General features: G+C 46.0%; 2 long non-coding RNA genes and 1 pseudogene across 2 annotated transcripts; all 3 read right to left on the bottom strand.

Moving 5' to 3' along the window:
* On the bottom strand, positions 1–2,516 carry LOC120640640 (annotated as a pseudogene).
* Positions 2,517–10,728: 8,212 nt separating this feature from the next.
* Positions 10,729–11,404, bottom strand: LOC120642968. Its single transcript, XR_005662815.1, has 2 exons — positions 11,354–11,404; positions 10,729–11,268 (listed from the first exon to the last, which is right to left on the bottom strand). It is a non-coding gene; the product is annotated as an uncharacterized LOC120642968 (long non-coding RNA).
* Positions 11,405–12,071: 667 nt separating this feature from the next.
* LOC120642967 lies at positions 12,072–12,527 on the bottom strand. The gene is made up of 3 exons (XR_005662814.1): positions 12,491–12,527; positions 12,196–12,404; positions 12,072–12,106 (listed from the first exon to the last, which is right to left on the bottom strand). It is a non-coding gene; the product is annotated as an uncharacterized LOC120642967 (long non-coding RNA).
* Between the last annotated feature and the right edge of the window lie 12,243 nt (positions 12,528–24,770).

Genomic DNA, 24,770 nt, shown 5'->3' with positions numbered 1-24,770 from the left:
TTTGACCTTGCTACTTGGTGGACTTCCTCTCGCAAGAAACTAACCAAAGTCGATCGCAAGGCTTTTGATACCTTGGTCATTCTCACCTCGTGGATGATCTGGAATGAGCGCAACAGGAGGACGTTTGATTCCCGAGTCAAAACCGTCCACGAGCTCTGGACTTGCATCCTGGATGAAGCTGTTGCTTGGGACAGTGCAGGGTTTAAGCTGATTAGCAGCTTTGTTGTAGCTTCTGGTCGCCGGTCGTTGGCTTTGTAAAATTAATCTTAAGTGTTCTAGTGAGGGTAGTCAATTAGAAATCTTGGCAAACCTTTCAAGAAAACAAAGTAAAAATAAAAATATATCAGACAAAATACCTTTTAAGAATTAGGGCGTGCCAATGGTGAGGGTAGTCAGTTAGAAAGAGATCGTGTTCTTGCTTTAAAAATGAGTAGGCAGAGCATACAAAAAACTGTTTTATCGGTTGTATTTAGCTAGGCTATTTTGTAATGCAACACAAATCTCAAACAAATACTCTTACTTGTAAGCTCTTCAACAGATGAATGGGCATGAATCGGCACTCATTTGCTGATCTTGAACACTTTCCACGTGCAAAATCTCTGCAGATCTGCTAAATTTCATAAAAAGTTGCTAAGTTGGCAATCCAAAATGTAAAATACATATGAAACTACTGTAATAAGATACAGAAATCAGTAAAACTGCAACAAAATTCTACGCAAACGACATTACACATAGTTGTACAAGATAGACTTCATGGTCCTAAAAAAGTCTATATGATACTCGATCACAACAGGCAAAAAAGAAATACATAAACCCTAATATAGTATTTGCATTGTCATTCTAAGAACATAGTCAACTATTCAGCTCTTAGTCAGCAGATGTTACTAAATAGTAGAAACATTAAACATTCAGAAAAGGACAATTATATGCAAGTAACTGAAAAAAAATATAAAAGGTCCGACAGGAGAACTTATCGTCTTCAACTTTGGGTCTTCGACACCAATTGATCTCAGTAATTGTCTACAAAGAAGGGGGGAAAGGGGTGGAATCAGAATTACAACAGACACACTGAAAAAAAAAACTTTGATCTTACTCTGACTAAAATACTTTTGCGCTCCCACAAGATAATTGCTAGTGATTCTATAAATTCATCCAAGTCTTCAAACAGCCTGTCTTGCATCAGAATCAAACATAATACAGACTGCATTCTGCACATCTCCCCAAGGTTCATCTACCCTAAAATTTCTAACTTTGATTTCCTCCACCCTAAAAATTCTAATTTTCTCCAAGATTGCAACCCATATGTGTGCATGCCATAAGAAAGCAATAGCATAAGAAAAGAGAACAATCATCAAGTAATGGATGAACCTGACATATGGGGCCTAAACGAACATAACGAACTTCCACATTTGGATGGCTGAAAAATTGAAGGATTCCTAAAACAACAGAAAAGGAGGTTGTGAGTGATTATGTTGTAAACGTATTGGGGGGACTGGGGAGCTCATGGCGTTGCAAATGGTATGCACTATGCAACCAGAGAGGAGCTAGGAGCTAAATCTCTACACCATGGCAATGACATAAACAACCTATTGTCCATGTGTTTCAGTCGTCAGTAGCTTCTCACAAAGCAATGCTGTAATTTCCTTGCAATGGGAAGATGTCGTCAAGCATTAGCAGTTTGCAGCAGTAGTCAGCACACGGTAACAAGCACATTGTGAAGCAGCTAATTCAAATTTCTATGCCACGCTGCAGTCTTCCAAGGCTTGCGGTTACAGTATCGGCTCTCATGCTTCAAAACATCAAACGAGACAGAGTACTGGATTTCCACAACCCGAAGCATAACCATTAACCAGCAAGCAAGACGAATTGAATCGAACAAATAAGAATTGGGAATCAGCTCATACTCCTGGATATGCGGAGGCGGGTGGTAGTAGCGGCATGTCCTCCCCCGGAAGCAACTGTTCCTCAGCGAATCCGCGCACGCCGTCACCTTGTTCTCCCTGACAAAATCCCACGCGCCGCAAGCAAAAAAACTGAAATCAGAACGGCACCCCCAACTACCGCAAGCGCGGGCGCGCAGGAGGGAGGTGGGATCTCCCGCGCGCATACCTGTCGACGGAGACGGAAGGGTGCGGGTGCGCGTATCTGCACTCGAGGTCGGAGCGGGTGCACCTGTCGCGCAGGAAGTCGCGGCACGTCTCGACGTTGAGGTTGTTGTGGCGCCGACGCTTGCCATCGGGCGGGTACTGCGGGCTGCGGCTGCGGGAGCGAGTGCGGGAGTGGGAGCGGGAGCGGGAGCGGCGGCCGCGCGGGGAGCGGGAGCGGGGGGGACCGAGAGCGGGAGGCGGAGCGCCTGGGGGAGGGGGAAGGGGAGAGGCGGCGCTTGCGCGGCGGGAGCGGCGGCGACGAGGAGGGATCGGCGGCGGCGGGGTTGGTGGTGGCGTCCGGGCTGGGGTTGGGGATTTCGGCGGAGTCCATCGCTGGGGAGGTGGAGGGTGACACGTGACAGGACGGGGGATCTAGGATGGTTTTTGTTGCTCAAACGTGACGTGCCCCGCCCTTCGTTTCGAAACGGGCCAGATTTTCTTTTCCAATTCAACAAAACCGGCCCAAATTTGATGCATACATGCCTGTGTTCAGATCTCAAAACTTTTTTCAGTGCTACAGTAACTTTCAATGTGGACAAAACTCATTCCATAATCTCGGGTATTGCGAAACAAATTTTTTAAGCCTAATTGGATAACGATTAGATAATATCGTGCTACAGTAAACAATATCTAATGACGAATTAATTAGGCTTAATAAATTCATCTCGTGATTTACGTGTCACTGAAGGTGATAGGACATCCCACCATGGCCTAAAGGAGAAGCTTATGCATGGTGGGCCCTATGCATGCATGCATAAAAAGACAAAGCAATCACATCACCCACATGCAAACAAGTTTGAAGCAAAAGAATCCATAAATCCCAGAGTGAACATGCAAATTAAATTTAGATTGCACCAATGTATTTCTTACATCAAAATCTTCAAAATAAGACCGCGCTTGACTATGACCCTGTTTAGTTCCCAAAAAATTTTCCATAGCATCCGTCACATTGAATCTTTGAAAATATGCATGGAGCATTAAATGCAGCTGAAATAAATAACTAATTACACAGTATAACTCATTAGGACAAGATGAATTTTTTAAGTCTAATTAGTCCATGATTGGACATTAATGTCAAATAACAACGAAATATGCTACAGTACCAAAATTCAAACTTTTTCGCCAACTAAACAAAGCCTATATTTTGAGAATTTTAATTTTCAAATATTTTTGATAAATCTCGAACATATGTACTACTGTGAACAAATGTGTATCTCTTTGCGAACAAAATATTAAACCCAAGCATCAAATAATTGTGCACTATGAACAAAATTTCAACACCGCGAACAAAAATTGGCGCATGCATGTTGTCAGCAAAAAAGAAGAGAGGTTCTGCGCATGCATATAAAAGAAGATCATGATATTTTTAAGAAATAGTGTTCTAATACTAAATAATTAATTTTAGTTATAAGGAACAAATATTTTAAGACTGTGAACAATAATATTTTCAGTGAACAAAAAGATTAAATATAACGAAAAATAGTAATGTGCAATGAACAAAATATTACTTATTCCTAACTTTTAGATGTATAGGATAAATAATAAAAAATGAATATTGTGAACAAATGGATCAACATCACAGAACAATTTAATCTATAAAGTCAACAAATAATTTATAATTGCAAATAAATAAATAAAAAATATCTACCAGAGCATTGCAAATAAACAATGAAAAATGATAGGAAGAAAATTAGCAGAAAAGAAAAAATCCAAATAAAAAACAAAAAAGAAAGAAAGAAAAGGTGTGTCCATTGCGTGCATAGGTTGTTAGTCAAACTGCTTTGCATGTGAATGGAATGAGAAAGTGTATGGTTGGAAGGAAAAACAAACACTAAAAAGGAGACACGTGGTCCCAACCAGTGTTTTCCTTACCGATCGGTAACCGGTGGTTACCGCCGATTTTTACCGATACTGGTAATAGGCGGTAACACAAACCGCCGGTAAATTTTGAAAAATTTCGCCAAAATTTAAAATTTTCAAAAAAATTTGAAATAAATTACACAAAAATATGGTAAGAAAGTAGAGATCACATACATCATTCTGATATAGAACATGTTCAAATATTTGACCATTTGGGCACCGAAAAAAATAAAAAAACATTCGGAACCCGTTAAGACCCGTTAACCCGTTAACCCATTAGCTTTTTTTACTACACCACCGACACCCCATCTAACCCGTGAGTCACTTTCCCCTCCCCCTTCACCCCTTTCGCCTGAGCTCCGGCGATTTCCAGGCGCTCCCCGTAGATTTCGGCTTCAAGGCGGTGTTTATCGCTGGTAAAGCGACGGAAGCCGGGCGGTAGGAGCGGGAATCGCTCGTGCGGCCGCCTGCCTGTCGCGGGCGCCGGTAAACGTCGGTAAATCGGTGGTTTCCGGCGGTAGGGCAGCGATTACCGGCGGTACAGTGTCGGTAGAGGTGCCAGTGTGGCCGTCCCGGAGCGGGATCCGCTAATACCGAGCGGTATTCGGAGATTCCCGAGCGGTTTTAGTCGCTTTTGGACGGTAAGCAATGGTTTGCAGAGTATTTCTTGATTTAACATTGATTTTTAGATGTTTTTTGTGTAGATATGTGTTTGTGCGTTGGTTTAGTGGGGACTAATAACTGTGTTATGCATATATATGTAGATGTTATTCTATACATGTTATTTAGATGTTAATTTGTTTATGGTAGCTATAATTAAAAAGATGTGTGTTCATGTTTGCAATATGTACATATATTTTCATGTTAGTTTTATATATGTAGTTGTGTTAATATTTGGTGTATCGTGGTTGTAGGCAAATGGTGGATCCGGTGTGGGAGCATGGAGAGAAGAGAGACAATGGATGGAAGTGCAACTATTGCCATCAACAGAGGAATGGGGGAGGAGCAACAAGGCTTAAGGAGCATTTGGCGCAACGTGGGAAGGATGCGAAGGACTGTCCTTCGGTCCCTCTTGAAGTGAAGACGTTTTTTAACCGTGAGCTTGACTGGATCAGAGGCAAAAAGATGGAAAGGGAGCGGTCAAAGATGAGGGCCGATGAGGCAGCTAGAAATAGTTATGTGCACTTGGAAGATGAGGAAGATGATTTGCATGGACTATTGTTGTGATGATCTATATGGACTATGGATGTGAATTTATATTTTTATGGATATGAACTTCTATTCTATGTATGTGTAAATGTTATATAATTGTTTGATATATACCATCAGTAATGATATTAACAAAATTACGGTGAAATGCTGCCAAAATTTTTAATTTTCCAAAGTCATACGGTGTTTACCGGTTAAAACTAACGGTTACCGGTCGGTAAACATCGATTACCGGTCGGTAAACAACGGTGACCGGTTTTTTGAATTTGAATTGTCATTTCGAGCGGTTTCTAGAGGTTTCCGGCGATTTACCGCCGGTTTACCGATACCGCTAGTTGGCGGAAATCGCTTTACCGTCGGTAAGGTGAACCCTGGTCCCAACAGGCCGCACCAAACAATAGCGGTCTGGCCCAATAAATAAATGGACAGGCCAAGAGAACGCCTGATCGTTCGCGCGATGGATTTGCCTTTTGTAGCGCGGGCGATGCACAATCCTGGCGCCCAGGGGTGGCATACCACATGCTCACCGCGATCATGTCTATCAAATGATGTGATTATCAAACAGTACTATTAACAAATACTCCCTCCGTCCTAAAATAAATGCAATTATATGGTTCAAAATTTGTCCCACAAAAAATACAACTTTGACCTAGTAACCACAAAAGAGTCTCCGGAAACTTCTCATACAAAAAAACAAGTCAATGTCTAGATTTTTCTTACAAAAGATAAAGGGCATTTTGGTAATTTACACCTAGCATTGGTTTACGTGTTCGGTCCTAGAATTGTATTTATTTTGGGACGGAGGGAGTATAAACAGTGATTTCAGATTGCATTTTACAAAAACATTTACAAAATTTGTTGGGGTCGACGGAAAGAAGCTGCAGTTCCCGCCCCCGGAAACTGCTTATATGGATCCTTCTTATTTGAATTTAGATAAAAAAATAGATTTTAAGCAACTTTAGTTTAGTTTGTACTCTAAATCTGACTTGGAGAGAGAAGCTGGACTTGTGCCGAACATGATCTTTGTTGATAATGGGCTGAAAGCAAAAATTGGAAGTGGCATGGAAGCACTTTAAGAGACGAGCTACTAGTCAGGATTAGCTCTAAATTTCTGTTTAAACAAAAAAAAGTATTTGAAAAAATAATCATTCGGCCTGCTGAGCAATGATTGCTACAGCTAGTAGATATCAACAGCTGCAGTAGCTAGAGCAGCTGGATGTGTAGCACAACGGCAATAAGTACAGCCAAACAGGTCGATTATTTAAACCTAATATATGCATGCTTCACTACCGGAAACTGGTAATTCGCCGTGTGCCTAAGAGTTCGCTGGGCGCAAACCATCGGGCCCACGGCGAAGAGAGCCTTTGTCGTGGGCCAAATACAGAACACACGGCCAAATTAAAGCCCACAGCGAAAGGAGGCTTCGCCGTGTGCCCTAACCTCGGCACACGGCAAAATGAATCTTTGCCGTGTGCCTTAGGTCGGCACAGGGCAAAGATAAGTCCACGTGGCCAGAGCATCACGGTCGGGCAACGCCGTCAAATTTTGCCGTGTGCCTCCGTCAGGCACACGACGAATTTACATCTATACCGTGTGCCACATGGAGGCACACGGCAAACATAGCGCCACGTGGCCCGTCGATCACGGCCGGTCGACTTCGTCATGTTTTGCCGTGTGGCCAGGTTTGGGCACACGGCGAAATTTATATGTTTGCCGTGTGCCAAGATCTGTGGCACACAGCAAAGAATCTTTGCCGTGTGTCCTAGATCGTACACACGGCGAACTCCCGCGCACTTATTAACTCTCTGCCTCACTCTCTCGCTCACTCGCTCACCCTCCTATCGATCTCTCCCCCCAATTCGTGAGTGCCGCTCGCCCGCCGCTCCCATCCCAACCCTAGTGGCGGCAGGCCGTTGAGCGACTGAGTGGCGGCGGTGGCGGCCAGGACTGGCGGCGGCGCAGCACACCGCACACCTGCACACACCGGCAGAGGCAAGGGCAGGGGTGCAGGGTGCGCAGGAGCCGAGTGGCGCAACCGCGCAGGCAGGGCGCGCAAGGAGCGAGAGCGACCGCCTGCTCCCTGCCTCCCTTCTGCCCTGCTCGGCGAGCGGTGCCTGGCTAGGCACAGCGCAGCTCCGTAGCAGCGCAGGCAGGCGGGCGCCCAGCGGGGCAGCAGGAGTCCAGGTCCGGCGACCAGGGAGCGGCGCTGCGTGTCGATTGCAGAATTGCTAGGTATGTAGGTGATGGTTCTTGTTGTAGAAAAGGTTGTTGCAATGCTGCGTATCAATTTATGAAATTTGATTGCTTGTATTGTAATAATCTTATAATTTGTAAGCATCCTTATCAATGCTATTAGTTGTTTTACAATTTTATCCTCTATTTATTTCATGCATTCCTACTTTGATATATTGATCATTTAGTACACTATTATATATATGTCAAACCATTTCAGATTATGAACAATTTGTGTTATCGGTACTCGATTATGTGCTACTAGTTTGTGATTTGAGGTGTCAAAAATATTCAGTACTGCCGCTGCCCCTGCGCATCGGCCTGGCCCCGCCCCGTTGCTGCTGCGTGGCGCGCAGCGCCGTCGACCTGCAGGAGCCGCCCCTGCTGGAGGTCCCGCGCCTCCCGCCGTCGCTGCTGGAGCCCGCGCGAGGAGGTCCTGCGTCGCCCGTCCTGGCCTGCTGGAGAGCCGCCCGCTGCCGTCTCCTACGCCTGACCTCCAGTGCCATTCGCAGCCCCTCCTGCCACGCCATCCCGCGAGGAGGTCCAGTGCCGCCAGGCCCAGGCTCTCATACTACCACGCCACCGTCCGCGGTACACATCAATCTCTTTCCCCATTGTTTTCTGAACTAAATTTGTTTTATGATTTCAATTACTGAATAATTGCATAACAAGTACAAAGCCAAAGTGCCACAAAGACACATTCAAGCACCGTAGGAAGCCCATGACACAATATAGCTGTAAAGTCGTATATTTAAGCATTCCTATGCCATCCAGCACAGCTAGGCAAACAAAAGTCCAGATCCAAGATGGAAGATTTAGAGGGTAAATGCAAAACAAATAAAATGACTAATCTCTGAATCGAGATATATTAGAAATTGTCCTTACAGATACGAGGAGGATAAAATACGGCAACAAATTAAGAAGATAGAAATGACTATATAGTCCCACAAGCAGTAAGCAAGGTGATACTGAATCACTGAACTTCTTCCACAAACAAAATCACATATTTAGACTTCATAGCACACTGATTCAGAAGAAAGGGGGTGAAACAAACTAGTGGAATACAACAGCAGGCTTCAGTATTTAATTTCATATTTTTCAAGTGTACAGGTGCTTTACCTAATAGGATTGCTTAGAAATTCGGCTTCTACATGCAGTTCCATTTTTTTTAAAACAGTCATGCAGTTCCATTTATTTTAAAACTGTCATGTAGTTCGATTATACACAACTCCAATAATTAATTTGTGCCAGTTATTCTCCCAACTCAGTTATTTTGTTCTTGGGACTCAGTTATCCTTGTCTGACCACTCAGTTATTCTGGTATGCGGCCTCAGCTATCCCCCCTCCCAGGCGCCTCCAAATCCAAGACCGCGGGGAGGCCACCTCCACCACCTCCTCCACATCGGGCGAATCCGGTACCCCAGATCTGTATATGCATTTCTAATCATCGCATTCTACCTACAACAACATCAGCAAACCCAGATCCACAGGTGAAATTTGTCTGTGTTTGCTTTGGTGGAGCCATTCAAATATCAAAGTTCTCACCAAATCCTATGACATTACGGAAGAAGTTCTCCAAGATGATTAGCTGGTTAGGTGGGTGTCTCCCCTGTAACAACTGTGCGACCCATGTCAACTGCTTCTCCAGCACCAACCACGACAACCCCGTCGTCACCATCAACTACTATGGCAATACTCCAAGGGAAAGAGGAAGTAGTGGTCACGGTAGCCAGCTGGAAGGAGGAAGCCAAGGTCGCGGTAGCCAGCAAGATGCTTTGCCGGATCTTATATCGATGTAATTGCTGGAAAGGTCTTGTGAGATGGATTTGTGTTGCCTGATCTGTATGCATGTACATCTAGAGTATCGGTTTGCATACTACAGAGTATGTGATTTGTTATGGACTTGTTTGGTGATACTTGTGAGCTTGGTGGTGGACTTGGTTTGATTTATGGACTTGTGATGATATATGTATACTATATGTGTGATATGTGGACTTGTTTGGTGATATATGTGATATTTGAGACATTTGTGTGATATATGTGATATTTGAGCGATATGTGTCATATGTGAGGTGTTTGATTTGCAGGAGCTGAAACTAAAAACAAAAATAAAATTGAATTTTAGACAGCTTTGCCGAGTGTTTTGGCTAAAACACTCGGCAAACAGGCCCTTTGCAGAGTGTTTTGGCCAAAACACTCGGCAAATCTGGGTGCCGAGTGCCATCACTTTGAATTTTTTTATTTTAATTCTTTTTAATCTAATATTTTTTAAATAACTCGTACCGATCTAAATTTGCGAAAACTAGCCCTTTTGGTCGATGGGTGTGTGCGGCGCGACTATTTGCTGAGTCCCACCAAGCCTCGTGGCGCGACCATTCAGCTAGTCCCGCCAAGTTTCTTGGCCCGTAGAATTTGGCGTGACTAGTTGGTGCCATTTTGGCCCACAGCAAAACTGGTCGATGCCTGTGTGTGGCGCGACTCTTTAACGAGTCACGCCACACCACATGGCGCGACTCTTAACTCAGTCACGCTGTGGAATTTGGCATGACTAGTTGGTGCCATTTTGGCCCACAGCAAAACTGGTCGATGTCTGTGCGTGGCGCGACTCTTTAACGAGTCACGCCACACCACGTGGCGCGACTCTTAACGCAGTCACGCCGTGTAATTTGGCATGACTAGTTGGTGCCATTTTGGCCCACGTCAAAACTGGTCGATGGGTGTGCGTGGCGCGACTCTTTACTGAGTCACGCCACCCAACGTGGCGCGACTCTTGATTCAGTCACGCCGTGGTACTTGGCGTGACTAGTTGGTGCCATTTTGGCCTAAGGCAAAACTGGTCGATGGCTGTGCGTGGCGTGACTCTTTACTGAGTCCCGCCACGCTACTCGGCGCGACTCAGTGAAGAGTCACGCCACACGCAACCACTGACCAGATCTACCGTGGGCATATTTTGTGCCAACTTGTCACGCCAAGTAAAATGACGCGACTCCTCGATGAACAAACATTTAGTGAAATATTTCACATTCATTAACACAGAAATAACATAAACACATACTCCAATTCATTGTCACTTTTTTTTTCAAAATAAACCACCAAAGTGACTATCCAGAATAAACAGCCACGCTACCAAATGGCTGAACATGTCTAGAATAAAATCTGCTGATAATCTTACAACATTCCACAATAGAAGTTGCAACTAAAATGGCGCGACTCCTCGATGACCCAAGCATCCAGCCGCAATAGCAAAATTGAAGCATCCTCACCAAAGTTGTTCATATTGGAGGTCACAAGCAAAAGATATCAACCACACTAATACAAGAGGTCCAGTGACAAACTAAATTTAGGCAACATTTGATTCAACAGTACATCGATGTTAGCCAACATGTTTCCATCTAAGTTACATAGTTCCATCTACATCTACTCATACTTCACTCGTACCCAACATGGTTGTGGAGGCTACCAAGCCTTGTTCAAACATACCTAGTACCATGCTAGTCATGGGACGCATGTGGGGTGAAAGGTTTCTTGGGACGACGAGGGCGGCCCGGCTTAGTTGCTAGGACGTTAGCGTTCCCGACATCAGTGTGATCCCGTGCCCGTGCCCTTGTCCGCCTCTTTGGTCGTGGAGTATCTTGCGTGGGCTCTGGAGCGTCCGGAATCTGTGAGAAGCCAATCTCATCATGGCCGTAGTCAGGATCTTCACCATCTGAGCTTGATGTCTCCTCAGACTCCTCACTGACGATGTCTTGAGGGGGTCTCTCCTTGCCCCTCCTACGAGGGGTTCCAATACTGAGAGCACCGGATCGGCTGCGACGTCCTCCTATTATAGAGAATTGTTTAACATATATGTAAGTAAAAACAAGCATAAAGTAGTAGAAATGGAAATAACATTGCTAATGTCCCACCTGTAGATGAGGTGCCCAATGAAGTACTCGTGCTTCTTGTACCGCGATGGCATGACATGGAAGGTTCACCATCATCGGCCGCTGGTTGTCCTTGTCCCGCTATGCAGTTCAGTTTGAATGCCATTTTTCGGCAACCCCGTCTAAACCTCTACATTGCATTTCAGCACAGAATTCGAAAGACACTAATCATTGAGAACTGAAAACTAAATTCATTAGACATATTAGAGGGAATTGTACATATTCTACCTGTAAGAATCCCCTCAGCACGGTGGCCTCATCCGGAGATCCTATTGGCACCCTCAACGCTTGTCCCGCCTTGTTATCAAAACGACTAAGTTGCTGCCCCTGCAAATGCATAGGTCGCACAAGTTATTATGCCATAAAAATTCTACAAACTACTTAACAAGTTAGGTCATAAAGATGTAGGACATTGCAATATTTTCAGGTGTTGTGCACTACAACTTACAATGTGGTCTTCAAAGGGTCCTTGCTCGGGCTGCGTTCTCGTGTGAGCATCATATTCGGCAAAGACATCTTCGGGGTCCGAAGGTAGATCCTTGATGTGGGTATCGTCCAATGCAGCCTTGAGCTTTAGCCGTGTGTTTTGCTTCAACCAGATATATATTGAACTGGGCCTCACGGTGAACAGGGCCACCATAAACTATGTTGTTGCCTCGACCATTCCAAGCAATCACATATGCAAGGTGCTTCTCCTCCTAGTTTTTGGCACCCCGCTGCTTCCGTCGATCAGTTCTACATATAATGTATGCAAAAATTAATGTAATTGCAAAACATGCAAATATTTTCCATAGAATGAGATTGCAGAAAATAAATAACCATACCCGTGCAACTCATGGCTAGTATTAATATACTCAGGCGGACAAGACTGAAGTATTCCAAATTGGCGCATCACCCGATTTGGAAGGTGGTACTCAACAATGTAATAGCAAATAAGAGGGCAAACTGAGCGCCAGTATTCATTATCCCTCATGCATTGCGGACTAAGATTCATGTTTTGCACCTCCATGTGATTGTATGGTTGCCATTCAACCTAATACGACATGTTCAATATGATTACAACAAATTGAGGACGATATATTACACGAATTGCGGTAGACGAGGTGGTTATAGACTTACGTGTGCAGCATTTAGGCAATCAAGGGCATTGCTATAGTCTATGTACTGCCTTCCTAGATTACCCTGCACGGTACCAATATTGTTCCATGACCAACCCACTGTAGCCACAGCCTCTCCCTCGTATAATGGCGTAACCTTAGATATAACTATAAATAATGACATTAGCGAAATTTGAAGATAACCCAAACCTAACAACAACAATGCAAAAGTAATGAACAAATAAAATACTTACTCCATGAGCATAACGCTCCGGCCGGCCAACAGGAAGGCGCTCCCACATCCACAGTTGCAATAGGTAAGCACAACCACCAAGATTTGCACTATCTTTGCTCCGCCTACAAGCATCACACAGCTGATGGTACAACCACCCAAGTGTTGCGTTCCCCCAGCTGAAAGTGGCAATATTGTCCCAGTCTTGACCAAATAGTTCTAGCCACATCCATGAGATTGTGTTCCTGCTCGAATCAGGAAATAGAAACCCGGCGATCAAATGCCATAGCCATGCCCGAGCAAACCTAGCAACCGTCCTGCCATTAGCATCCGCTCCAGGTGGTGTACCAAAATGTTGCGTCAACCAAGCTGAGGTCACTCCCGTAGGCCTCTTATCCTTCGTGTCGTCCGGTGGTTTGGGTGGGTGCACTCCAAACAACAGCTCCACTCTTTCTCTCCATCCATTTGGACAGATGCTACCAGTTACGGCTCTACCATCTATACGAAGCCCAATAGCATTGCCTCATCTTGGAGTGTAATTGACATCTCACCGCTGGGAAGGTGGAATGTGTGTGTCTCAGGCCTCCACCGGTCCACCAGAGCTGTTAAAGCTGCATTGTCCATACCGGAGAGGCCCTCCTTGACTAGCCATGCCAACGGGAGGAATCCAGCCCGTTTTAGGTACTGTGCGTACCTATCATCCCACCGCAGAGGCTTGTGAAGGCGGGGGCCTAGAGGCTTCAAAACCTACAAAAATATCAATGAACTTTATAATCAACTAAAATCAAATTAATGACTTCACAAAAATAAAAACAAACACAAATTCACCTGCGTACGCTCTTCTTGTATCTTGCCACGGTGTCGCTCATCGTAATGCATCTCCAGGAGAGGGTAGCGCGGATGGTGTGCCATCTACATACAAAAAGTAATATATAATAAGCAATCCCTTTGTTTTGTCAGACTTGTACTATGAACATTGGTTCATGAATGTAGCTGCATATTGGTAAAAATAACGGAGCTACCGTAAAAATTAACAGGCTACCGCTAGAACAAACTACGGGAACACGATTAGGAGCAAGATTAAAGCCTAGAACAATTCTAGTAAAAGTAACGGAAAAAGAAAAATTTAATGAAACAATTCATCGAACATCTTACAGGCGGAGGGTGATTGTTGAGGAATAAACTCGATTCATGCCAGAATTTTTTTCGTACTCACTCGATCCATTTTCTTGCACAAGAACAAGGAATCAAGAAGTTCAATTGCTCACCTTGTGCCGCCCTCACCTAAACTGCACACGCGCAGTGGCCGTCGCCCTGCACCGCTCATCCGCTACGCAGCTGCTGGGCAAACCGCTGCAGCACGGGGGTCGGGGCCTCGGGGGCGAGGAGGCCTGCAGCCTGCAGGTGCCTGCGGCGGCGGCCGGCGTGGGCAGCGCGCGCCGCGCGGGAAATGCCGGCGGCCGGGGGCGAGGGCCGAGGCGGACACGCGGTGGAGGCCGGAGGCGGGCGGCCGCCCTGCTGTCCTGCAGGCAGATCCCCGCGGCGGCGGGCGACCCGAGCCGAGCGCGCGGGATCTGCCGGCGGCCGGCGCGGCCGACTGCCGGGGGCGCGAGCGGTGGATGGGGGCGGGGGGCGCGGGGTTCAGGCGTTGAGCGAATGCGGCGGCTTGATGCTGGGTCGATGCATTGCCTGTGCTGCTTGGAAGAGGAAGATCCGCATGGCGCTGGGCCGCATGCTGCAGCCCACCAGGCCCTGGGCCCACCAGGCCCGCGCTCGCCCGGTCGCCCCCAAACTCAGCCTGGCCGACGACCCCGTCGTTCTTCTCGCGTCGGAGGGCGCCGCCCTAGCAGATATGACGTGGAGCTCACCCACAGGGACCTAGGGCAGCCGCCCTAGCTCGCCCTAGTTGTGGCTCCGCCTCTGTCCTGGACACAAGATAGAAGATAGGGAACTGAGGAATTGGAATAGGGTTTGTCGGTGGGCCGAGTCAAAATCGGCTGAGTCGCGCCACGGAGCATGGCGCGACTAAGTCGCGCCAAAGAATGTGGCGCGACTCTGCCTTGCCACGTCATCCGCCGCAACGCGCGTGAGCCAGCGTGGCAGCTTGGTCACGCCAAAGCATGCATCTGGGTGGAGTCTTTGCCGTGTGGCCAGGTTCGAGCACACGACAAAATTTACATGTTTGCCGTGTGCCAAGAACTGTGGCACACGGCAAATATGAATGTGAAAACAAAAAAAGGAAAAAATATCTGCCGTGTGTCCTAGATCGGACACATGGCGAACTCCCGCCCACTTAACAACTCTCTGGCTCACACGCTCTCTCTCTCTCTGGTCTCTCTCACTCTCTAGCTCGCTCACCGCCGCGCCGGATGCCCCGCCTAACTCCTCCCCCACTCCGACTCCCACCTCCCCTCAGCCCAGGCGTCTAGCCCGGCAGCCCGACACCCCATTCCCTGCTATAGCACCAGGCCACCAGCTCCCGTCCCCCAGTCCTGCAGCGGCGGCGCGGCACTCCGGCCGGCAGGGGCAGCGGCGACGCGCGGCGGCTTAGCGCGCGCGGCAGCCCGGCATAGCTGCCTGGTAGGGGGCCAGGGCAGGGGCAAGCGGAGGACCCCCGCGGCCGGGCAGGCCGGCAGGCAGGGGCCGGCGCGGCGTCGGCGGCGGCCTGGCTGCGCGGCCCTTTTCTCCTCGCCATCCCCTTGCTATGCGAAACAGGAGCTAGCCTTTGTTGCACAGGAACATGTGAGAGTGCAATCCTCCCGGCGGCTTTGTTTGTTTTGTTTGTTCTTGAGTTGCCTGATCCGATCTTTCGAAAGCTAATGATTTTGTCACCGGGGATGATTGGATCCAGAGGCAGAGACAAGGCAGAGGCGCATATCACTGGAGTTGGAGTAGGACACCTTCGTCAACAAGAAGCTAAAAGGCATCCAGTGGTAGAAATTTTTGAATAGTTGCTTGGTCACATTCATTGAAAGGGAATTCTTCTTGCAAGCTAAGGATCAGGACATCATCTCTTATTTTCAAACCATTAAGAATCGAAAAGTTAAACTGTAGGCTGAAATTTGTAAGCTTTCTTATCATTTTGTTATTTTAACCTCTATATATTTGACATGTTGCAATTTGGATATGTTGATCATTTAGTATATCTATTATCTTCATATCGAAAAATTTCAAGTTATGCCATGATAAATGTTATGATTTTGATGCTTAATTATGCTTAATTTCAGAGCATAGCATGCCATGAAAAGAAAATGGGCGCATTAGAACAAAGTAATAAAAAACTTGAAAATATTAATTTACCTTGAGATCCAACTGTTTGTGAATCATGACATTGAAAATTTGACCTATACTTATGTTGTAATTGATGGAAATAGATTGGAACAAGGAGGAGAGAGGAGGACAAGAAAAAGGAGGCCACGCCGCGCACGTCGTCAAGCCCATAGGTGAGCGGCATAAGCAACCTCTCTTTCCGTGTTATGCATAAGCCCATATATCGGTGAGCGGCATAAGCCCATAGATCACGTAACTTAGTCGTCTCCCGTTCGAAAGAGATACGGTTCGAAATATGCAACTCTTTGCATATATGGAACCGTATGTGTTTCGAATTATCCACGTCATTTGGACAGCCCAAGGATGCATAGATATGGTTAGTTTTCATGGTCAACTCCGATCCGTGCCAGAGTTTTGGCATCACCTCCGTGTTGTTCTCCGGATACACAATCTACTTGACAGGACATGTATTTGGAGAGCAGCGGGGAGGTGCTGCCGAAATTTTGTCTCGGCTAGGAGTGGATCATGGAAACCAACCATATCTACGCATCCTCGGGTGGGATTAGGACCTATCTTCAACTATTAGAGTTTGTTAGATATCGTGTATATGAAATCGATTTTTAAATTTCTCGCTCGTATGTTAAAGGATGGATGACCGTGAGTGGATGTACAAGGGCTGGCAGAGCGAACAAGAGTATATTGAGTTTGCTCTAAAGGTCAATGACTTTTTGGAAAAGGCATTTGATAGAGGACAGAGTAGAATGCCGTGTCCATGCACCAAGTGTCAAAATAGGATACATCAATCACAACTCACTATGGGTAAACATATTATGACAAATGGGTTTGTGGGAAACTATACCCGGTGGATCTGCCATGGTGAAGCCCATCGTGCGAGAGAAGAGGTAGTCAGACAACGCATCGATGATTATGATGCTGATGCCGGTTGCGCAGACATGTTAGCTGACTTTCATGAAGCACACTTCGAAGAAGGACCTAGAGAGGAACCGCTAGAGCCTACGGCAAAGAAGTATTACGACATATTGTCTGCGGCACAGAAACCATTTCACCAGCATACCAATGTTTCTCAGTTCGATGCTATTGCATGCGTACTGGCCCTAAAGTCTGAGTGTGGCATTAGTCGAGATGGCTTCGACAAAATGTTGACGGTTTTTGGTAGTCTGCTTCCGGAAGGACACATTCTTCCAAAGAGCATGTACGAGGCACAAAAACTTCTTCGTAGTCTTAAGATGCCATATGAGAAGATACATGCTTGTCCGAAGGGATGCATGTTGTTTAGGAAAGAACATGCAGACGCAAATTACTGTACAAAATGTAAATCATCTCGGTGGCTGGAGGTAGATTCTGGTGATAGTCAAAAGAAACAGCTCAAAATCCCCGTGAAAATCGTACGGTACCTTCCATTCATACCGAGAATCCAACGTCTATTCATGACCGAGGATTCAGCACAACAGATGAGATGGCACAAAAACGGCAAACGCTACCGACCTGAGAAGATGATACATCCATCCGATGGTGAAGCATGGAAACATTTTGACAGGCGTCACATAATGAAAGCTCTGGAGGCTCGAAATGTACGTGTTGCGTTGGCAACAGATAGATTCAATCCTTATGGAATGATGGCTGCCCCGTACAGTTGTTGGCCCGTGTTTGTTATCCCTCTCAACCTCCCCCCTGGAGTTATCTTTCAACGGCAGAACATATTCTTGTCGTTGATAATTCCTGGATATCTGGGGGATAATATGAGTGTGTATATGGAGCCTCTTATTGATGATTTGCTCCATGCTTGGGAGGAAGGTGTATGGACATATGACCGAGCTACAAAGACAAACTTCAAAATGCGAGTGTGGTACATGTACTCCCTACATGACTTGCCAGCGTATGCGATATTCTGCGGATGGTGTGTGCACGGGAAGTTCCCTTGCCTAGTATGCAAGGCAGCTATGAGGTTCATCTGGTTGGCGAAGGGTGGCAAGTATTCTTCGTTCGACAAGCACCGACAATTCCTCCCTATTGACCATCCATTCCAACGTGACATCAAGAACTTTACGAATGGTGTCGTGGTTGATGAACCTCCACCGCAGATGATGTCAGGTGTCGCGGTCCGTGAGTGGTTACAGTCGCTGATGGTTAAAGAAGGTGGTGGTTTTGTGGGTTATGGCGAAGAACATGCCTGGACTCAGAAGTCGGGCCTGTGGAGGCTTCCCTACATGGATGATCTTCTTCTTCCTCATGACATTGATATGATGCACTCGGAAAAAAATATTGCTGAGGCACTCTGGGGTACAATCATGGACATTCTTGATAAAACAAAGGACAATGTTAAGGCCCGAGTGGATCAAGCTACTTTATGCGATAGACCAAAATTGAATATTCCGCCACCCAAAGATGGTAAGAAATGGAAAAAGCCTGCAGCTGAATTCGTCCTGAAGAAGCACCAAAGGAAAGAAGTACTAGAATGGTTCCAGACTTTAATGTTCCCCGATGGGTATGCAGCGAATCTAAGGAGAGGGGTCAACTTATCTACTATGCGAATCAATGGACTGAAGAGTCATGACTACCACATATGGATTGAGCGGCTCCTTTCGGTGATGGTTCGAGGCTATCTCGCTGACCATGTCTGGCAAGTGCTGGCGGAGTTAAGCAATTTCTTCCGCCAGCTATGTGCTAAGGAGTTGTCTCAGGCTGTGGTTGAACAAATGGAAAAATTGGCCCCTGTGTTGCTTTGTAAGTTGGAGAAAATCTTTCCACCCGGCTTCTTCAATCCGATGCAGCATATGATTTTGCACCTCCCGTATGAGGCACGGATGGGGGGGCCTGTTCAGGGACGTTGGTGCTACTCGATTGAGAGACAACAAAAGATCCTTCGAACCAAATGCAAAAATAAATGCAAAATAGAAGCTTCCATTGCAGAAGCATACATTCTGGATGAAGTCTCCAACTACACAACAAAATACTATGGTGAAACCCTTCCAAGCGTGCACAATCCACCCACTCGTTACAATGAAGCTAAAAATGAAACGAACCTCAGCCTATTCAAAGGGCAACTTGGAAGTGCAAGTGGTGCGACTCCTAAGACCTTACTCAATGAAGAGTTGCGCACTATCATGATGTATGTGTTGACCAACCTAGTGGAAGTCGAGCCGTACATACAGTAAGTTCTCAACAAACTATTTTCTCGAGTATTAACTATTCTGCATCCAACCCCCTTTACCTCTCGTTTATATAGGGAATTTACTCAACAATTCTGGTGTCGCCGAAGAGTTCCAACCCCGCACAAAGTTGACACCCTTCTTAAGTCCGGTGCGGGACAAAGAGCCCCCGATTTCATTTCTTGGTTCAAGCATAAGGTATAACAAATCCTCATACTTGTTAGACATTTGAAGTTTCTTGTTCGTGCGAATAGTATAACAAACCATCATACTTCTACCTGCAGGCCCAAAATGATGCGTCTATGTGTCCCGAGTTGAGACAAGTTGCCAATGGTTGTGCCTATAGGGTCTTGTCATACTCCGGTTATGATGTCAATAGATATCACTTTCACACAAAAAACCACGAGCAGAGTCGGCCCAATCGAAGAACCACAAATTCCGGCGTTTGTACGACAGCCCTTGATGGGGTCGAGTATTATGGCATAATTGAGGAAATCTATGAACTCACATTTCATGGTTGCAAACCTCTTAAGCCTGTCATATTCAAATGCCATTGGTTTGATCCTAACGAAGTGCGACAGACTACTCATCTCGGCCTAGTCGAAATTTGCCAGTCATCAGTGTATCCAGGAGACGATGTCTTTATTGTGGCTTAACAAGCCATGCAAGTTTATTATCTTTCATATCCGTGCAAAACCGACGATCGCCTTACGGGTTGGGACGTGGTGTACAAAGTATCACCACACGGTAAAGTAACTATTCCAAATAATGAGGATTACAACATAGACCCAAACACATATGACGGGGAGTTCTTTCAAGAAGATGGGCTTGAAGGGCATTTTGAGATAGACTTAACTGGAGTGATCGAAATGGAAGTACACGATGATGAAATGGTTGATGACGAGGACGACGTTGATGAGGAGGTTCGTAATGCAAAGGACCTAGAATTACTTGAGCGATTACAATTAGGCGATGACAATGAGGATGAAATTCCACCTTTAGAGCACGGGCTTGAACTTCTCGACTTGCTTGATAGTGATGATGAGACATATGATCCTGCTAATCCCGATGAAGATGATTATTTCTAATACATGTGTGATCCATACTATTTGATTTATTAATGTTACTTTTTAATTATGTCGTATTTTTTTTCTTTCTTTATAAGATCGTTTTGTATATATGTGCTGATTGGTTTACTATTTTTAATTACAGGTGATTGAAGAAAGATGCCGGGCGGCGGACTTCAATGATCGGCCGCCTCACTGTACAGAAGAATGATGCCACACTCGGATGCTGGTGAGGGCTCCGATAGGAGTTCCGGGTTGGGGCGAGGCAAGGGTCGAGGGAAGGGTGGACCCAAGAGGGTTCAAGGGTAGGGTGGAGGCAGGAGGCGTCGGGAGCCTTCGCCTGTACCGCCGTCTGAGGAGGAGGAGGAGGAGGTGGTGGTGGAGCCTGCCCAGGACCAGGAGCAGGAGCGGGAGGAGGAGTGGCAGGCGGACGCGCAGGAGTAGGGGGGAGTCGTCTAGTGCTGAGGAGGACACGGCCGAGGATACCTCTACGCCGGCTGTCTGGTTGCGAGGTCCCTCGCGACTCCCAGATAGGCCGATACCTGTTGCCTTGAGCCCGCTGATTCGACCGTCCGGGGATATGTAAGTAATTTGACATTTTATTACTACCTTTTTAATTTCCTAACTCGAAAATTACATTACAAACTAATATTTTCTCTTAATCAATGGTTGCAGGAGTTGGACTGTCCTCAGTGGCGGTGCTCACAAACGCAACGTCAACGGCATCCTGGGTCTTTTGTGCAGGGAGCACTTCCCAGGCCTGGTCCACTATCAAGGACGATACGAGCTGGCCTGGACGTGGGACCACTACATCGCCGCCAACAACGATCAGTTGGATCGGAGTGGCAGAGCCTTTGAAAACAAGGCGGAGCGGGTAAAGGGCGAGCTCTGGGTAAGTTTTTTCCGTCAAAAAATGGTGAATACATCACATTCATTCAATATTTTTTCAATGATGACATGATCCATTGTCTTTATATGCAGGATTTTTACAGGTGTGATGAGGGATACGAGGAGTGGGCGGCGATTGTGGCTGACAATCGATGCGTTAAACTCGTCAAGGACATGCATTATGAGGCGCAAGTCCAGTGCGTCATCAACTTTTGTGCACTTTTCCTAAAGCAGAAGATCGGGAAGCCTGAGGCGAGAGAGTTGAAGCTAACCCGAGAGCAATATTTACAGGTAAGTTTAAGTTTATTTTGAGATTAAAAATATCGTTAAATGTTTCTCTTCTTACTTGTCATGCATTTGATCACGTGTAGGTTCCTGCGTGGTGGTGTCGTAATGATACCGTGTGCTGGGAGCGCACAGTGGACAAGTGGTTCGACCCGGAGTGGCAGGAGAAGCACGATGCTGGCCGTCAGCGGCGATTGCTGATGTCAGGTCCAGCGCACCACCAAGGCAGCCTCAACAACGACGAGTACAGGGCTAGATGGGTACACACTACACAGACTGATTTCTCTAATCTAACGTTCAATTCAGTATAATTGGTAATCAACTTTTTCCTTTTTCGCAGTCGTCCTCACATGAAGGCCAGGAGTGCCCCCCATTCATGGGATGGGCTCTGGCCCGCAAGGGCAAGGCGACATCCAACGTCACCTACAACCCTGACGACCCACCCTCGGCGTACAGCAACCCGTCCGTCCACAGTCGTATCCAGGCGTACACAGAGATGGGAAGACAGGTCCATGGGCCAGACTGGGATCCGTGGACCCAGCCCCTTGATGGAGAAGTCATTATGAGGGCGGGAGGAGGCAAGAAACATGGGCGCTACTATGTTGGCGATGGCCTTGTAGACACAGCCAGCACTCCCACCCTCTCCCAGATTCGAGCGAGGAGCACGGCCAATAGCCCGCCCATACGCCCACGGCTGTCCGCGTCGCAGCTCCAAGTGCAGGAAATTCAGGTTTTTTCTTATTTATTCATAGTTTGTTCGTTTTGTACGTATATTTGATTTGCATTGTAACATTGTCATGAAATATTGTAGAACCAAATGCTAGCGCAAAAGGCGGCATACGAGGCGGCGTTGGCCAAAGAGAGGAGATTATGACAAGAGAACGAGCAGAAGCAGGCGGCCGAGATGGCCCAGATGTACAACTACATTCGAAGTCTTTCTGTCCAAATGGGTAATCCCATCCCAGCCATGCAATTCCCTGTGGCTCCTGCTTCTACTACTCCTCCTCCGGTGAGTATCTTGATTTTCGTTTAAGGTAATTTGGTCGATCTAGTTTTGCAAATCAAATTCGAAACTGAAGTTTCGAATTACAAGATGCATTATCATAGGAATTCGAAATCAAGTATTTCAATGAAAGTTTGAACTTCTGTTGAGCATTAGACTAAAAGCGGTCTGCACAGATTTGCTAGTGCGTCATATGAGGGTAGAGGGCAGCCCTACGATATATATAGGAATGTTCTAAAGCAAATTGTATTTTCAACAGAGGGAGTATTGTTTATTTGGAGCACCCAATATAGGAGCTACAAAATCCACAGCTGAAAGTGTCCTCGGATTAAAATGGTTTATGCTACCTGAAATCCAAATTCAATGTTAATAATATATTGTAGTACAAATTTCAACATTTTTGACATTTGTAGATGAAAATGTTTATATTGGTAAGTTAAAGTCCAGAGATATGGTTTCATGCATTATCTTGACACCAAGCTAAAAGAAGCTAGGCTAAAGTTATATTCTTGGATAAAGTTTTTCCTTGCAAGATTGAGTTGCTCTTTTTACATCTGATCCTTTACCTGCTTTGACCTCTCTACAGCGGTTGGATCTTTAAGCTCCTTTCATGAATTATAACTTAAGAACTTGGTTTTTGTCTCACCTGCAATTTATTGTCTTACATTTTTTTGCAGAATCTATCGGCGGCATCGAATACGCTAGAATTGTCGCCGGGCGTACAAAACATGTTGCCACCTCAGCTCAACGCCCCACCGCCGTTCGACGACCCACCTCAGCCATGAACTTGTTAATTTGTGCCTCTATGGATGTAAACTTGATGATGCTAGGAGGATTTTCAATAAGGATTTGTGGATTTGTAAACTTGTGAACTTAATTTATGCATTGACTTGTGAATTTGTGGTTTGTCATGATATATATATATATATATATATATATATATATATATATATATATATATATATATATATATATATATATTGCATGTGTTTGTTATGATATATGATCTATGATATATGGTTTGAGTGGGTACTTTAAACGCGGAAAAAAAAACAGGTTGTTTCTAGTTACTTTGCCGTGTGCCAGGAGGCGGCACACGGCGAACTGACCATCCTTTGCCGTGTGCCGCGGGCCCTAGCACACGGCGAACTAATTATCTTCGCCGTGTGCCTGAAATTGTGGCGCACGGCGAAATCATCCCGACGCCGTCAGGTTCCGGTCCCGCCGTCTTCTTGCTTTTTTGCGCCGTGTACCTCGACAAACACACGACAAAGTTGTTTGCCGTGTGCCCGAAATTTGGCACACGGCAAACTCGGCCTTTGCCGTGCCTGTAGTTGCCGTCGGCACTTCGCCGTGCGCGACCCTCGGCGAAATCTTCACCGTGTGCCCGGGGGGCTTCGCCGTGTGCCTGGTTATCGAAATCCGGTAGTGCTTGGGCCATTTTATACCTCAAAATCTGTCCCTGTGCTACATTTTCATGTGATATCCTCTTCCTTACACGAGAAGCTACCGAAGATGAGGCAGGAAGGCGGAGCGGGGGTGCATTCAAGAGATGAAGACGATGACGAGGGTGGGCCGGTCGTCGGAGATGAAGATGATGATGAGGTCAGGTCAGTGTTGTGGTCTCTTCAGATCTGAATCAGGGAGGGTTGTGAAGGGTGAGCAGATCGATCAGAGGATGGCGCGTGCAAGTGGAAAGTGACAGGGCTATGTATGGAGAGAGGGATGAGGAGGAGGAAGATAAGGTAAGGTGGGGCTGACATGTGATATATATATATATATATATATATATATATATATATATATATAGAGAGAGAGAGAGAGAGAGAGAGAGAGAGAGAGAGGAGTCTTACGTTGGTGTCAAATAGACACGGAGAACGGGAGAAGCTCTTCCACCAAACGGAGGAGGGCACCACCAACACCACTGTCATGCAGATGCAGATACAAGACGTGGAGGCACGATAGCTTTGCTTACTTTTATATACACGGACGCTTACCTTATCTTTTACTTGCTTCTTTTCAGCCGGGCTAGAGCGAGGGCAAACCAACACGGCATGCATGAAGTAGTACATATCAAAGTGCAATCATGATCCACATAAAAGAAGACACAAGAGACTTACTAGCACCTCAGATCTTGAGTTCGGCGTTGTGCTTTCAGTGTGTGATAGCACAACATTCTCGTCGACAGCGAGACGTCTGAGGTGATTTTGTTAATTTTAAAAATTTGATTAAATTGATAGCTTAGTCTTCGAAGATGCTCGTAAGGGTAGGTTTGCGTCCATGCATTTATAGGAGGTGAGCGTGCGTCCGTTGTGAGTGTCTAAATTGTACTATATAATCGCAAGAAAATATACATATATGTGTCATATCCATGGTGTACAATATAA

Source organism: Panicum virgatum, chromosome 7K (genome assembly GCF_016808335.1).
Source record: "Panicum virgatum strain AP13 chromosome 7K, P.virgatum_v5, whole genome shotgun sequence".
Taxonomy (NCBI): Eukaryota; Viridiplantae; Streptophyta; class Magnoliopsida; order Poales; family Poaceae; genus Panicum; species Panicum virgatum.
Note: the sequence above shows the minus strand (reverse complement) of the source record. Positions and strands in the feature narration are given on the sequence as shown.